The 16,945-nt window shown below is 43.0% G+C and overlaps 1 long non-coding RNA gene across 2 annotated transcripts in view; it reads right to left on the reverse strand.

Annotated features, from left to right (window-relative positions):
• The window catches only part of LOC137344748 (uncharacterized), a 29,278-nt gene that overhangs the window by 1,655 nt on the left and 10,678 nt on the right, over positions 1-16,945 (reverse strand). For both annotated transcript variants that reach the window (XR_010968455.1, XR_010968454.1), the window contains exon 2: positions 2,160-2,237. This is a non-coding gene — a long non-coding RNA (uncharacterized lncRNA). The remainder of the gene's footprint in view (positions 1-2,159; positions 2,238-16,945) is intronic.

Raw genomic sequence — 16,945 nt, forward strand, 5'->3', positions numbered from 1 at the left:
TTTGCAATCTGGTATTCATTATTCTTTGATCTGACTCGGGCATAACTTGCTCCCATGTACACTGCCTCATCCTTTCTATTTCCAATTGCCAAAGCAGGCACTAATTCTGAAGACTATCTAAAGGCCTAATGTAAGTCCCACTTATTCTAAATGTGGCCCCTTGGGCTCCCAAAGCTTATATGTCTCATAAGGAAGTACCTGTATGAGGGTAGGATGTGTGGAATTATACATCCCACAGGTGGGATTATAATACTGCACGTGCAGCATGTGTCGGAGCTGGGATTCTAACTGAATTCTTTCAAAATGTTTTCAGGAATTGGATTTTCATTCCACCATATACCAGCTTGCCTCTGAAAATTCTGCCCTCCCTCCCCCCGCTGCCCACCCAGGGTTTCCCTCCCCCTCCCCCTCCCCCTCCCCCCGCTGCCCACCCAGGGTTCCCCCCTCCCTCTGCTACCCGTCTGAGCGGGGTTTTGCTTTCTAGGGCACTAGCTGCCCTCTGTACTTCATGCTAGTGCCCATTCTTCACTTGTACCTGGACAGTGAGCATCAGCAAACTAATTTACCATTGGGGCATTCCAGCCAAGCCCAATGCCATGCTCGCTTTCCAGCAGGAAAACAATCAGGAGCAGAAACCCTGGCTGAATTCTTTTCCTCCCCTATCCCAGGAGCCATGTGACCAACCAAGGCCCACATAGCACCTTTGCTAAAATCAGCTGACTCATTACAGCCTGGGCACCAAACCCATTACCATCCTGTTCTGGACAACTCAGTTCTACAGCGGACAGTGCAATTACCCACTGGTCCATGAGGGAGATTGGTGCAGTCAATAGCCAGCTATTTATGCCCCATTTTAAAACAAATTTCACTACTTATCTTAATTCAAAGTTGCTCAGTTCAAATCACCTGATAATTCAATTGGTTTTAAGCACTAAATTCCCACTTTGCTGTGTTACATGGCATAAAAAACCTCTGAATTATCAGGTGTAAACTGCAGTAAGTTATTCAGTGTCACTAGTTCTCCTCCCACCCCCCAGACTGGTTTCACAAAACACCGATACAATAAAAAGCCATAAGCATTCATTCCTCTCCTCCAACCAGTCAAGAATATGTAAAAGTACATTAGCACTGACAAAAATCAGGCCCAAAGTCCTTTTAACAAACAGCACACACTCAATATGAACCAACCATTCAAGAGACTGGGTTGTGGGTTTCTGTGGAAGGATGAGCTAAATTGGACAAACAACCTCCCTCACCTGCAACGATCTTTGTGATCCAGTCTGACCTAGTCCGCAGACTGTGGCAGGTGGAGAGTGACCGTACACCCGTCACACTATAGCAAAGGAGTCTTAAGGCAGGTCTAGAAACTTGCTACGGAGCAGGAAGGCATGGCTCAATACCCACGCAACACGTTTAGGGAAGGTAACTTCAGGTGGTTAATAATATACAGTGCTTCATTTGGAAGCAAACGGACACTCAAGTCTGGTCAGCTACAGAGCATTACTGGCAGGATGGAGTTACTTTGATAACTACATTTGTGTGGGCTGGGGGGTGTTGGTGAGAGGACGACATTATTGCCAACATCACCAGCCAGACTCTCCAGCTGTCCTCATAACAGGTTCTAATGGAAAGTACCCAGTACACAAGTGCGCTCAGGCCTCTTGTTTAGCAATGGGCTGATGTCTTTGGGAGAGAGCGACTGGGTTGGTGGGCTGGTGAATGCATGTGGATTTATAGCGAGTAGAGTTATGCTGGCTGACCAATTCGGTGCGCGTCACAGTACGGACTCCAACTGTTGCTCTTACCAACTGGTCCTGCAACCTTCCCAACTTCACACCCAGCACCTCGTGCTTTTTTTAAAAAAAATCTCCAAAACTCCCCATATTGCTCAGTTGGCAAATTCGATACCCAGTGTGGAACCAAGCCAACCAGACCAGGAAGGTTCCAGGTTTGACGTCTAGTGTCTTTGTAGTTGACTGATCGCAGCTAGGGTGGCATCAAAGTTGGCCGCAATTGTTCTCAACGCCCCAGGGTTAGAGAAGGGAAAGAAAATCCAGGGTTCTCATCTTCCCCAGCGTGCTGGAACAGGCGAACACCCTGTGGGAAGAATCACGTTTGGCTGTGCCACACACATGATCAAACAGCCTGCTGAAACTCACCGTCAAGGCTCACACATGAAGGATAAGCACTTGGGGGAGGTATGAGGGTGGCCATCGCCTATTGAACTGCACCTTTACCTGGTGAAGAGAAAAAAAAATTGTTGCAGCAGAACTATAACCACAGATAAAAGAAATATTGCCTCTTAGTTTTAATCAATAGCCTCCCTCATTACCTTATGAGGCTTCCTTTGCGAGCCATAGTAAAACAAGCATTACAATATAAATGAAAACATTTCTAAATGAAATAGATGGCAAGTTCCAATTTATAATATTCTGCAAGAACACAAGGCAATTTAAAATAAGTATTTATTACTGCAGTAATAATGCTAAAGCAGCTATTAAGAACTCTACCTAAATAAATGTGGAAACATCTCTTTGATTTAAAGACTAAACGATTTAATCAGTACTGGAGCAATTTATTGCCAACTACACTCCAGGAAACAAAAGCCATTACTTCACTTAATCTTGGATTTGGCAAGATCAGCTTAATTCTGTACCAAATGTTTAGTTATGAAACAGCTTTTCATTGTGTAGGAATTAATCTTTTGTCTGATTCCAAGAGTTGAAATCAGCACTTTTTAACAGGGTAATTATGTCGTCTAAAAAGAGTGATGTTCAGCTATTATTTATACAGAACAGGCTCCATTTTCCTATGATGATGAGGAGGTTCAACCAATAGAACTGGGGAAAGAGTTACCCAGGAAGGACATTGAAGTGAATGGTATAAATAGGTTCAGAGTTTCTGAAGAGGGAAAGTACTGAGGGATATTGTGAGAAGATAGAGTTGTTCAGTGGAAAATATACAGCTCTTTGGGCCAAATAACCTTTTCCTACATATATTTATGTTCCAAATTGCTGGAAAGAGACATAAAGGGTGTGTATTGGCAAGACTGCAAATGTCACACAGAAACAAAAAAAGAGAGATAGACAGAGGGTGCAAGAGATGCTGACACACACATGGCACGAAGGAAAGGGAAACGCAGATAAACAGAGAGCATATGAGGAGTGTGTGGGGAGGAGGAAAGACAAGCTTTGGATGGCTTTTCTTTAACAAAGTCCAGAGTGAGAAAAGGCCATTCAGCCCACGAAACTCACTCTATCCTAGAGTTCATGTATAAATATTCAATCATGGACTCCCCAACTATCAATTCCCTCCTTTAAAAGAAGAACTACCCCTACTTTGCCTACAAGCTTAAAACAGTGCTGATAATATCACTTTAATCATCAATCCCCGTGTAGCAAAGACAGAATTTTCATCCTGCGAGATGTATATTTTAAAGTTGTGGTAACCCTTTTAGGATCAGTCTGATGCTCATTGTTAACTAACAAGTTAAAATTTAACAGTTTGCCTGAAAACTATTGTTTTAAAACTGAATACAAAAGACCATAGCAATGCAATTGATATTTCACAACAGTAACTATAAAAATCTGTATATTAAATAACCACTGCACCATTTTTGTCCAATACTAATTTTTTTTAAAATACAGAATACCTCTGCACTTTCTTTGCATTTCCTGCTTCTATTTCCAACTAAAACACAGGGGTGTGTTATCCACTGCTCTACAGCAACTCTTCACGTCTACATAAAGAAGCTAGGGTTGTTCTCCTTAGAGCAGAGAAGGTTAAGGGGATATTTGATAGAGGTGTTCAAAGTCATGAATGGTTTTGACAGAGTAAATAAGGAGAAACTGTTTCCAGTGGCAGAAGGGTCAGTAACCAGAGGACACAGATTTAAGGCGATCAGCAAAAGAACCAGCGGTGACATGAGGAAACATTTTTTTTAAAAACACAGCAAGTTATGATCTGGAATTCACTGCCTGAAAACAGCAGTGGAAACAAATTTAATGACTTTCAAAAGGGAAAAAAAAATGACAGGGCTATGGGAAACAGCTCTTTCAAAGAGCCAGCACAGGCACGATGGGTCGAATGGCCGCCTTCTGTGCTATATCATACTATGAAACTACACTATATGACTCTCGAGATCTTCAACTTCTATTCGCTGTGCCCATATTCTTGAAGGGCAAATAGAGCCCCATGAGAATAATCTCATATATACCAAGAACTGTGCTTAAGAACATGCTGAAAGAAGCTGCAAGATGGGCCGAGCCGCCTTCTGTGCTGTATCATTCTTCGATTCTACGAACACTTTATAAGCAGTCAATCCAGTTAGCATATAGTGTAAATTTGGTTATTGTACTGAATTGAGGGAAAGCACTTCATTTATCTCTATGGGATTAGGCCTCACCCAATCCCAAACCCGCAACCTCCACCACCTAGAAGAACAAGAGCAGCAGATACATGAGAACCCCACCACCTCAATGTTCCCCTCCCAGTCACACACCATGCTGACTTGGACATATATAGTCATTCCTTAATTGTCGCGGGGTCAAAATCTTGGAACTCCCTCCCTAACAGCACTGTGGGAGAACCTTCACCACATGGACTCCAACAGTTCAAGGAGATGGCTCACCACCACCTTCTCAAGTAGGGATGGGCAATAAATGCCGGCCTTGCCAGCAACGTCTACATCGCAACAGGACCCTTTTTACACGGTTACTGTTATATGCACTAGCTTACATTTATCCACAGTAAATCTATCAGCCCATCTACCCAATTGATTATCTTCAGAGAAATTTGGACCAATCAGTCTGCTTTCTACTCATTATTTGCCCAGACAGCTGCAAGTCATCGGTAAATTTACTACTACTTCCACGAGATTGTCATGGTCCATCACAGAGACCAGAATGTGATGTCTCATCCGAGGAGAGAGCTCCATCAGCATACGGTGCACAGATTCACAGGTTATGACAAGCCCATATCTTTTGAATCAAAAGTGACAGACTACAATCCCAAACAACTGAACCAACTTATCATAAATGGCAATGGTAAAGGTGAGCGTGGGGTCAGCAGGAGCGTGTGGAACTAAATATCAACAGCTTTAGGCAGCAGGAATGGCTTCAGATTTCTCTGTCTCAACCAATCGCATGTGGAGCCAACCTTAGTGCAAATGGCAGGTTCTGAATGGAATACACCAAAAAGATTTTTTTCTTCCAGATTAATTAAATTGTCTTTGGAATGTAAAAGCTGTACAATTTCCCACATTTTGTAACAATAAAATTGAAAAAACCCTCAAAAACATCTCTACACTAAAGTGACTATGGGACAATGTATTGGCACAGTTGGTAATCCAAATCACGACGCCATTGCAATATGAAAAAAAAAGCGTCAGCCAGGGTTTCCGTTCCCAATTGCGGTCCAACAACTCTTGCTGTAAAGTACCCACGTCTGAATTTTGATTGGGGGAGGGCGCGCGGGGAGGAGAAGGGAGGAAAGGAGGAGAGAAGGAGACAAGGACAAGATTAAAGGTTGGTTGCGAGGTTTCTTATCCTGCACCCATGTCTGAACATCCTGCTGACACTCCCCCGTCTAGGCTCAATGGTACCCCAGGCACGAGAGCGCGCCCATGGAACCCGTACCCCACTATAAGCCCACATAGGGACAGCAGGGGGAAAACCCAGAGGGTTATGACGAACAAAACAAGAAGATTCATATCGGAAATTCCTTCCCAGAGTGACTTCCTAATCTCAGCTGTGTTCTAAGGGGGTAGAGTCAGTGGGGAAGAAACGGCAAGGTTAGATAAATCACCTCATGAAAGTGCACAAATAGATAACTCCTGCACACTGTTGGAAAAATCCAAGTGCAGAATTAATAGAACACGGTGTTAAAACTGTCCGTTTTAAATCAACTTGTCATATTCCTTAGTTAAGAGGAAGCAGCAGTGATAAATTACTCATGATTTGCAATAAATTATCTGCTTGATGACCCCGCCACCTCTTCCTACACTAAGTGAAACTTTTTCACCCTCCTACCAAAAGATGCTTCCATTATACCCATCTGAACTGCATTTAAACCCAGGTTTATCAGCTTTAAAAGCTTGTGCTCTGTCACCAAGACCAAAGATTCCCCATTTTATCCAATAATTTACAATATTCATAACTAACCCCAGTGAAAAAGTTAAAAAATTTACAACCACAAGTGCAACATGAAGATGATCAAGTTTATCCTCAATTACAAAACACTATACAGCAAAGGCAGCTAGAGACCTGCAGCTCATGAAACACAGCCCATCAACCCAGCTAACAATTTATTCTTGCATTTCTTATTCGCTGGTTTGTCCTGTTTGAGTTTTGTGGCCCTGGAGGTTTGGAAAGGGCTGTATTGAATGCTGCTGCCTAACTGGCAGACAAATTCTAAATCAGGACACCAAGATCTGATGGTATCAACAATTTGAAATATACACAAATGAACAGAAGTATGGATTCAAACCTCCCTGCCAGGCTCCAGAGTACACAATGTGGAACCTGTGAAGATAAAATGCTTGAACATCCCAGCTATAAAGGAATGCAAAAACAGATACAAAAAGGGGACAAGAAGCTACTAAATATAAATGCAAGTTTGCTTGTTTGAGTTGCAAATTGAAATGCAAGTGTAATAGGAATCAACAGGCACCTCATCAGGACTTCAAATTAGCACCAATTCACTAGACTGGGACCAGCGAGTGGTGACAGTGCTGTGCTCAGACATACAGGAAGCTTCCTGTGCAGCTGTTGCCCATCTGTGTTTACAAGAGGAACCGGAAGTTCATCTTCAGATCTCGCCCTGCCCTGCCCCACCCCCTCGCCCTGGTGGAACACTGATTTCCAGTCCAGAGACTGGAATTTTCAGCTTTGTCTTTCCCAGAATCAGAAAACATGGAGCAACAGTGAGCAAACTCTTCAATAATCCATCTCTGACCACCATCATTCAATGCTGTACAATCTATATTTTAAAAATCGGTGCTACTACACTCAGAGCGGCTTTGAATTTTCTTCTGTGTCTCTCCTAAACTGTAAATACACCACACTATTCCATATCCCTACATCCTCATTGTGTTGATATTAAGATCCATCACACCAACTCCTACTTGGGTTCATTCTTTCCCATACCTGAAAGCCATGAAATCCCTCACAGCTACAGCCATGGGGTGTTCCTTCCTCTGACAATTTTTTTTAAAACCAAGCTTGGAAAATCAGGAGGTAATGGTTAAGTAACACCCAGTAATCTTTCCTACTCTTTTCAAACTTGTGCTGTCTTGCACCTTGGTTCTTCTAAGGTGCACAAGAAAATACACAATTGAAAAGGAATACATTATTATTTTCATGCTGCAAAATCAAATCAATAGAAACTAAAACAAGCATATCCCATTTGCAAACAATGAGACAAGAACCGTTCATTGCCAGTAGGCTGATGAAAATCAGTCCAAATTCTCCATTTAAACTGCAGGCCATCTTAACAATAGAGTCCACCTGACAGACAGCAGGTTCAGGCCACCTCACACCAACTGGTCAAGAGAAGCTTTCCCATTTTAGAATTGCAGCCCAAAGCAGAGGCCCTGGTCTCCCTCGGTCAGATGCACCACTTACTATTAACCAGGCCTAGCTGCAACCAACTACACAGCAGATTCACCAGAACGTAGCTATCAATAGCATGAAGCTGGCTTCTGTAAATGCAGTGCCTTGCAATTAACAACTTCCTGTGCTTTAAAGTTCTATGATTCATTTTGGAAGGAAGAATCAAGAGAGGCAATATAAACTAAATGGAACAATTTTAAAGGGTGTGCAGGAACAGAGGCCTGGGGGTGTATGCATACACATCTTTGATGGTGGTAGGAAAAGTTGAGAAGGCTGTTAAAAAAGTATATGGGATCCTGGGCTTTATTAATAGAGTACAAAAGCAAGGAAGTTATGTTAAACCTCTATAAAACGCTGGTTAGGCCCCAGCTGGAGTATTGTGTTCAATTCTGAGCACCACACTTTAGGAAGGATGTCAAGGCCTTGGAACGGATGCAGAAGAGATTTACCTCAATTGTCCGAGGAAGAGAGACTTCAGTTACGTGGAGAGACTGGAGAAGTTGGGGTTGTTCTCCTTAGAGCAGAGAAAGTTAAAAGGAGATGTGATAGAGGTGTTCAAAATCATGAAGGGTTTACGGTAATCGGCACAAGAAGAATTTTTTAAAAAATAAACGCAGCGAGTTGTTATCATCTGGAACACGCTGCCTGAAAGGGCGGTGGAAGCAGATTCAATAGTAACTTTCAAAAGGGAATTGGATAAATGCTTGAAGGGGAAAAATTTACAGGGCTATAGGGAAAGACCAGGGGAATGGGACTAATTGGATATCTCTTTTAAAAAGCCGGCATGGACACAATGGGCCGAGTGGTCTCCTCCTGTACTGTATCTTTCTATGATTCTACAAGCAAAAGGAATAGATCAGGGCTGTGGGATTAGTTCTGGAAACTTGGAGGAAAGATTGTCAAATTGCCTCCTTCTGTGATGTAAACTTTTAAGATGATTTCTCCACTCCTACTCAAACATTTAACAGGCTTAAGCATGAGGTAGACAGAAGGCTTGTATATTAAATTAGGTATTAATAATCTACCGTGGATCCCTTCTAGGCTATCCGAATGAAGCATCAGCTGTCCATCTGTCACTTCAACATTCCAGCTACATCGACACTGTTGCAGAATACCAGGTGTTCCTGCTACAGTCAATGTTAGGCTTCATTTTCTCGACTGCAGCTAAAACTCAGGTGCAGAGAGTGAAATTCACAGGGACAGCCTCACCCTCACAACCAGTTATTTCTTTAAAAAAGACAATTAATGCAAATTTGTGCCTTCATCTATTAATCTTAATTGGGGCACGATTAAGAAGTTTGCAGATGATACAAAAATTGGCCGTGTGATTGATAGTGAGGGTGAAAGCTGTAGACTACAGGAAGATATCAATCAACTGGTCAGATGGACAGAAAAGTGACCCATGGAATTCAATCCGGAGAAGTGTGAGATAATGCATTTGGGAAGGGCAAATAAGGCAAGGGAGTACACAATAAATGGGAGGATACTGAAAGGTGTAGAGGAAGTGAAGGACCTTGAATTGTATATCCACAGATCCCTAAAGGACAGGTAGATAAGGTGGTTAAGAAGGCATATGGAATCATAGAAGGTTACAGCACGGAAGGAGGCCATTCGCCCCAACGAGTCCGCATCGGCTCTACGCACGAGCAATCTAGCTAGTTCCACTGCCCCGCCCTATCCCTGTAGCCCTGCACATTTCTTTGTTTAATCTGCCTCCATCACTCCCTCAGGCAGTGCATTCCAGATCCTAACCACTCGCTGGGTAAAAAGTTTTTCCTCATATCACCTTTGGTTCTTTTGACAATCACCTTAAATCTATGCCCTCTGGTTCTTGACCCTTCTGCCAATGGGAACAGTTTCTTTCTAGTCACTCTGTCTAGACTCATGATTTTGAATACCTCGATCAAATCTCCCCTCAACCTTCTCTGTTCCAAGGAGAACAATCCCAGCTTCTCCAGTCTATCCACATAATTTAAGTCCCTCATCCCTGGAATCATTCTAGTCAATCTCTTCTGCACCCTCTTCAAGGCCTTCACATCCTTCCTAAAGTGCGGTGCCCAGAACTAGACACAATACTACAGTTATGGCCGAACCAGTGTTTTATAAAGGTTCATCATGACTTCCTTGCTTTTGTACTCTATGCCTCTATTTATAAAGCCCAGGACCCCGTGTGCTTTTATAGACCACTTTCTCAGCCTGCCCTGCCACCTTCAATGGTTTATGCACACATCCCCAGATCCCCCTGTTCCCCCACCCCTTTTAGAATTGTGCCCTCTAGTTTATATTGTCTCTCCTCATTTTTCCGCGTTAAACTTCATTTACCAAGTGTCCGCCCATTCCACCAGCCTGTCTATATCCTCTTGAAGTCTATCACCATCCTCCTCACTGTTCACTATCCTTCCAAGTTTTGTGTCATCTGCAAATTTTGAAATTGTGCCCTGTACTCAAGTCCAAGCCATTAATATATATCAAGAAAAGCAGAGGTCCCAGCACTGACCCGAGGAACACCACTGCACACCTCCCTCCAGTCCGAAAAACAACAGTTCACCACTACTCTCTGATTCCTGTCATTTAGCCAATTCTGTATCCATGTTGCTACTGCCCTCTTTATCCCATGGGCCGCAATCTTAATAGCAAGCCTACCACGTGTCACTTTATCAAATGCTTTTTGAAAATCCATATACACCACATCAATTGCATTGCCCTCATCTACCCTCTATGTTACCTCATCAAAAAACTCTATTAAGTTGGTTAAACAGGATTTGCCATTAACAAATCCATGCTGGCTTTCCCTAATCAATCCACACTCGTCCAAGTGACTTAATTCTGTCCCGGATTATCGTTTCCAAAGGTTTCCCCAACCACGAGGTTAAACTGACTGGCCTACAGTTGCTGGGTTTATCCTTACACTTTTTTTAAACAAGGGTGTAACATTTGCAATTCTCCAGTCCTCTGGCACCACCCCCATATCTACAGATGTCTGGAAGATTATGGCCAGTACCTCCACAATTTCCTCCCTTACTTCCCTCAGCATCCTAGGGTGCACCCCATCCGGACCAGGTGACTTATCTACTTTAAGTACAGCTAGCCTTTCTAGCACCTCTTCTTTCTCAATTTTTAGCCCATCCAGTATCTTAACTATAACTTCCTTTACTGAGACTCTGGCAGCACCTTCTTCCTTGGTAAAGACCGATGCAAAGTACTTATTTAGTACTTCAGCCATGTCCACTACCTCCATGAGCAGATCTCCTTTATGGTCCCTAATCGACCCCACCCCTCCTCTTACTACCCGTTTACTGTTGACATGTCTGTAGAAGACTTTTGGATTCCCTTTTATGTTGGTCGCTGGTCTATTCTCATACTCACTCTTTGCCCCTCTTATTTCCTTTTTCACTTCCCCTCTGAACTTTCTATATTCTGCTTGTGTTATCAGCCTGACATGTCATATGCCCCTTTTTTCCCGTTTCATCTTATTCTGTACCTCCTTTATCATCCAGGGAGCTCTGGCTTTAGTTGCCCTACCTTTCTCCCTCATTGGAATGTACTCGTCTGTACCTGAATCATCTCCTCTTTAAAGGCCATCCACTGTTCAATTACAGTTTTGCCTGCCAATCTTTATGTGAATACTTTGCTTTATTAGCCAAGGCATAGTATACAAGAGCAGGGAGGTTATGCTGGAACTGCATAAAATACTGGTTAGGCCACAGCTTGACTACTGCGTAGTTCTGGTCACCACATTACAGGAAAGTTGTGATTGCACTAGATGGTATAGAGGAGATTTACGAGAATGTTGCCAGGGCTGAGGAATTTTAGCTATGAGGAAAGATTGGATAGGCTGGGATTGTTTTCTTTGGAACAGAGGAGGCTGAGGGGCAATTTAATTGAGGTGTATAAAATTATGAGGGGCCTAGATAGAGTGGATAGGAAGGACCTATTTCCCTTAGTAGTGAGGTCAACAACCAGGGGGCATAGATTTAAATTAATTGGTAGAAGGATTAGAGGGGAGTTGAGGAGTAATTTTTTCCACTCAGAGGGTGGTAGGGGTCTGGAACTCACTGCCTGAAAGGGTGGTAGAGGCAGAAACCCTCAACTCATTTATGAAGTACTTGGATATATATGTGAAGTGCCGTAACCTACAAGGCTACGGACCAAAAGCTGGAAAGTGGGATTCGGCTGAATAGCTCTTTTTCAGCTGGCACTGACAATATGGGCCGAATGGCCTCCTTCTGTGCCGTAAATTTCTATGATTCTAAGTTATGTTAAACTTGTATAGAACCTTGGTTAAACCACAGTTGGAGCACTGTGCACAGTTCTGGTCTCCATATTATAGAAAGGATATAGAGGCATTGGAGAAGGTGCAAAGAAGATTCACATGGATGATACCAGAATTGAGAGGATTTCTTTACCAAGAAAGGCTGAACAGGCTGGGGCTCTTTTCTCTAGAAAAGAGGAGGCTGAGGGGTGACCTGATAGAGGTCTTTAAGATTATGAAGAGATTTGATATGCAAATATTTTATCTATGCTGTGCCTTTGTGGAGGAGTCCAAAACTAGAGGTCACAAATATAAAATAGTCGCTAATAAATCCAATAGGAAATTCAGGAGAAACTTCTTTACTCAGTGATGAGAATGTGGAACTCGCTACCACAAGTAGTTGAGGCAAATAACATAGATGAATACAATCATATCCCCTGTTCCTGAGAGACTCACACTGCCCATTATGTATTACTAACGTGCATTGCTCTGCACTGAGTGCAAGTGCAGAAAGTCAACCCTTAGTTGACAAAATGTTCCATTCTCCAGCCTGACAACCCTGATTATATTAACATATTATGGGCTTTTATGCAACCCGGTCCCCAACTTGTATATTTGAAAGTATACAGGAGCCGAAAGGGCACCTGAAGCAGTGTAGCATTTCATTGCCGGTGCCCTGTATTACGAGGCACAGAAGCGCGAGGCCTACTCCATGCCTGATGTGCCGAGTGCAGGAATGTGGACAGGAAGTGCGCAAGGGTCTTGGAGCCTGTTCGAGGCTCAATGAGGTCCCAAATATTAAGGCAGTCAGGTGGGGGGAGGGGGGGTCTCAGCATCAAGCACAACTCACTTCTAATGGAACATAGGGACAGTGGGAGGCCATTCAGCTCCTTAAGCCTGTTCCATCATTCAATCAGATCATGGCTGATCTGTACCTCTGTTCCATAGCCCTCGATAGATTTTTGTTAGGTAAGACTATCAGCCATGAAAGCTGCACTGTCCTGGCTTCCACAGCCTCATTTTTTTTGGGAGGAAAAAGACAAAAGGAAGAACGAGAGTATTCCAGTTTGCGTGCCAAGTTTATGCAACCTGTCCTTACAAAGTACGCCTCTATGCCCGGTGTGTTTCTCGGATCCAGCGTGGATGACAGCGTGCACACACGCACTGGGTCAATGCCCCACCTTATTAAATTGCTATCAGTTGCACAATACAAATCAGAAAATTTAGGTGGCCATTCAGGCCACTGAGTCCATGCCAGCCAAAAAAAAAGCCACCCAGCCTAATACCACTTTCCAGCACTTGGTCCGTAGCCTTGTAGGCCACAGCACTTCAGGTGCACATCCAGGTACTTTTTAAATGAGTTGAGGGTTTCTGCCTCTACCACCCTTTCAGGCAGTGAGTTCCAGACCCCCACCACCCTCTGGGTGAAAAAAATCCTCAACTCCCCTCTAATCCTTCTACCAATCACTTTAAATCTATGCCCCTTGGTTATTGACCTCACTACTAAGGGAAATAGGTCCTTCCTATCCACTCTAACTAGGCCTCTCATAATTTTATACATCTCAATTAAATCACCCCTCAGCCTCCTCTGTTCCAAAGAGAACAACCCCAACCTATCCAATCTTTCCGCATAGCTAAAATTCTCCAGTCCTGGCAACATCCTTGTAAATCTCCTCTGCACCCTCTCTAGTGCAATTACACCCTTCCTGTAATTTGGTGACCAGAGCTGTACACAGTACTCAAGCTGTGGCCTGACCAGTGTTTTATACAGTTCCAGCATAACATCCCTGCTCTTATATTCTATGCCTCGGCTAATAAAGGAAAGTATTCCATATGCCTTCTTAACCACCTTATCTACCTGTCCTGCTACCTTCACTTCCTCTACACCTCTCAGTATCCTCCCATTTATTGTGTATTCCCTTGCCTTGTTTGCCCTCCCCAAATACATTACCTCACACTTCTCCAGATTGAATTCCATTTGCCACTTTTCTGCCCACCTGACCAGTCCATTGATATCTTCCTGCAGTCTACAGCTTTCCTCCTCACTATCAACCACAAGGCCAATTTTTGTATCATCTGCAAACTTCTTAATCATGCCACCTGCATTTAAGTCCAAATCATTAATATATAATCACAAAAAGCAAGGGACCTAGTACTGAGCCCTGCAGCACCCCAGTGGGAAGATGAGAAAAAAAGTCAAGCAACTCCCTAATTAAGGAAGTTGGCAGAGTGCCATCACAAGTCTGCTCAAATGGCTCTGAGCTGCATTGGCAAAGGCCCAGAAGTAGCCCAGATAAGAGTAAAGGATAATCCAGCTCAGAAGCTGCTCCTTAGCAGTTTAAAAAAAAATCTCGAGTATTGCAGACCTGGAGCTGTAACACCACGTACTTTGAGCAGTAGGATGACCTGTTAATCCCTGCAGTTACTCACAAAGCAACTGAAAGTTTTAGACAGGGGGTGTTTGCTAGTGCTGTTGGGGAAGGTTTAAGCTAGAGTGGCCGGGGGATGGGAACCTGATCAGGGAGTCAGAAGGGAGTAAAGTTGAGAGCAGCAAGAGAGGGGAAGACCCAGGGGAAATTTACAATACAAATAGTAGTTCAAGAACAAGCAAAAGGGAAATGCGTAGAGCAGCAGAAAGTGTACTTTAGGCATTACACATATAGTGAAAACTAGAAGGCGTAAGGCGATTAACCCAGCATCAAAGCTGAAAGTCAGACTAGGGTGCGTGGCCCAACTAAGAGTTCTATATACAAATGCACGGAGTATAAGGAATAAATTTAATGAACTACAGGTTCAAATTGGAGGGTATGACATGATAGCTATTACTGAGGCATGACTGCAGGATGGTCAGGATTGGGATCTAAATACACCGGGTTATAAGGTCTACAGGAGAGATAGGGGAAATGGAAGAGGGGGAGGAGTAGCCTTAATGATAAAGGAGGATATAACGAGAGGTAAGCAGCCAACAGAGACCTTATGGGTTGAATTGAGACATAGGAAAGGGTCTAAGACTATAGTGGGAGTTGTGTATAGGACCCCTGGCAGCAGCTCTGAAGTGCTAGATTGTATAAATGCAGAGATTAGACAAGCGTGTAACAAAGGCATAGTGTTCTTAATGGGGGACTTTAACCTTCACATAGATTGGGGAAAGCAGACTAGCAACTGTCAGAAAGGTAGTGAATTTCTTGAGTGTGTCCGGGATAGTTTTCCACAGCAGTATGTCCTAGAGGCAACAAGGGGGCAAGCCATACTAGATTTAGTAATGAGTATTGAACCAGATTTAGTTAATGGTTTAACTGTACATGACCATCTATCCAATAGCGATCATAACATGATCAAGTTCAATGTAATGTTTGAAAGGGAAAAAAGTGAGTCAGCTGCTAAGATTCCAGACTTGGGTAAGGCCGACTTCAATGGGATGAGACAGAGACTGTCCACACTAAACTGGGCAAATCTGTTAATGGGTAAAACGACTCATGATCAGTGGGAAATGTTTAAAGAAACATTTAACGTGATACAGAATCAGTTTATACCCCTGAGGGGCAAGAACTCTACTTGCCAAAAAAACAGCCATGGACAACTAAAGAGGTAAGGGACAGTATAAGACATAAGGAAAGGGCATACAAAAAGGCAAAAAAACAGCACAGATCCTGGCGAATGGCAAAGATACAAAGATCAACAAAGGGTCACAAAACAGATAGTAAGAGCCACAAAAAGAGTATGAAAAGAAACTCGCAAGGGATATCAAAACCAATACGAAGAACTTTTATAGTTATATTAGGAAAAAGAGGGTGGTCAGGAGTAGTGTTGGCCCCTTAAAAATTGAAAGTGGGGGTATTGTCATTGACAATGGCGGACATGTTGAACGATTACTTTGCGTCAGTATTTACAGTAGAAAGAGGATAGCATGCCGGAAATCCCAGGAAAACTAATATTGAATTGGGGACAGGGACTCAATAAAATTAACATAAGTAAAGCAACAGTAATGAAGAAAATAATAGCACTAAAGAGTGACAAATCCCCAGGACCAGATGGTTTCCATCCCAGGGTTTTAAAGGAAGTAGGTGAGCACATTGAAAGATTATAGTTAGGGCATCTGCAAAGTTATCTAGATTCAGGAACTGCCCCTCTAGATTGGAAAATTGCACGTCACTCCGCTTTTTAAGAAAGGAGAGGGAAACCAGGGAATTATAGACCAGTTAGTCTAACATCTGTTGTGGGGAAAATGCTGGAGTCTATAATTAAGGACAGGGTGACTGAACACCTCAAGAATTTTCAGTTAATCAGAGAGAGCCAGCATGGATTTGTGAATGGTAGGTCATGCCTGACAAACCTGATTGAATTTTTTGAAGAGGTGACTAAAGTAATGGGCAGGAGAATGTCAATGGATGTTATTTTTATGGACTTCCAGACGGCATTTGATAAGGTCCCACATAAGAGACTGTTAGCTAAGATAGAAGCCCATGGAATCGAGGGAAAAGTACGGACTTGGTTAGGAAGTTGGCTGAGCGAAAGGCGACATAGAGTAGGGATAACGGGTAAGTACTCACATTGGCAGGATGTGACTAGTGGAGTCCCGCAGGGATCTGTCTTGGGGCCTCAATTATTCACAATAGTTATTTACGAGTTAGATGAAGACATAGAAAAGTCTCATATCTAAGTTTGCCGATGACACCAAGATTGGTGGCATTGTAAGCAGTGTAGATGAAAACATAAAATTACAAAGTGATATTGATAGATTAGATGAATGGGCAAAACTGTGGCAAATGGAATTCAATGTAGACAAATGGGAGGTCATCCACTTTGGACCAAAAAAGGATAGAACAGTTTCTAAATGGTAAAAAGTTAAAAACAGTGGATGTCCAAAGGAACCTAGGGGTACAGGTACATAGATCATTGAAGTGTCATGAACAGGTGCAGAAAATAATCAATAAGGTTAATGGAATGCTGGCCTTTATATCTAGAGGACTAGAGTACAAGGGGGCAGAAGTTATGCTGCAGCTATACAAAACCCTGGTTAGACCGAACCTGGAGTACTGTGAGCAGTTCTGGGCACTGCACCTTCAGAAGGACAAATTGGCCT

Source organism: Heptranchias perlo, chromosome 27, assembly GCF_035084215.1.
Source record: "Heptranchias perlo isolate sHepPer1 chromosome 27, sHepPer1.hap1, whole genome shotgun sequence".
Classification (NCBI taxonomy): domain Eukaryota; kingdom Metazoa; phylum Chordata; class Chondrichthyes; order Hexanchiformes; family Hexanchidae; genus Heptranchias; species Heptranchias perlo.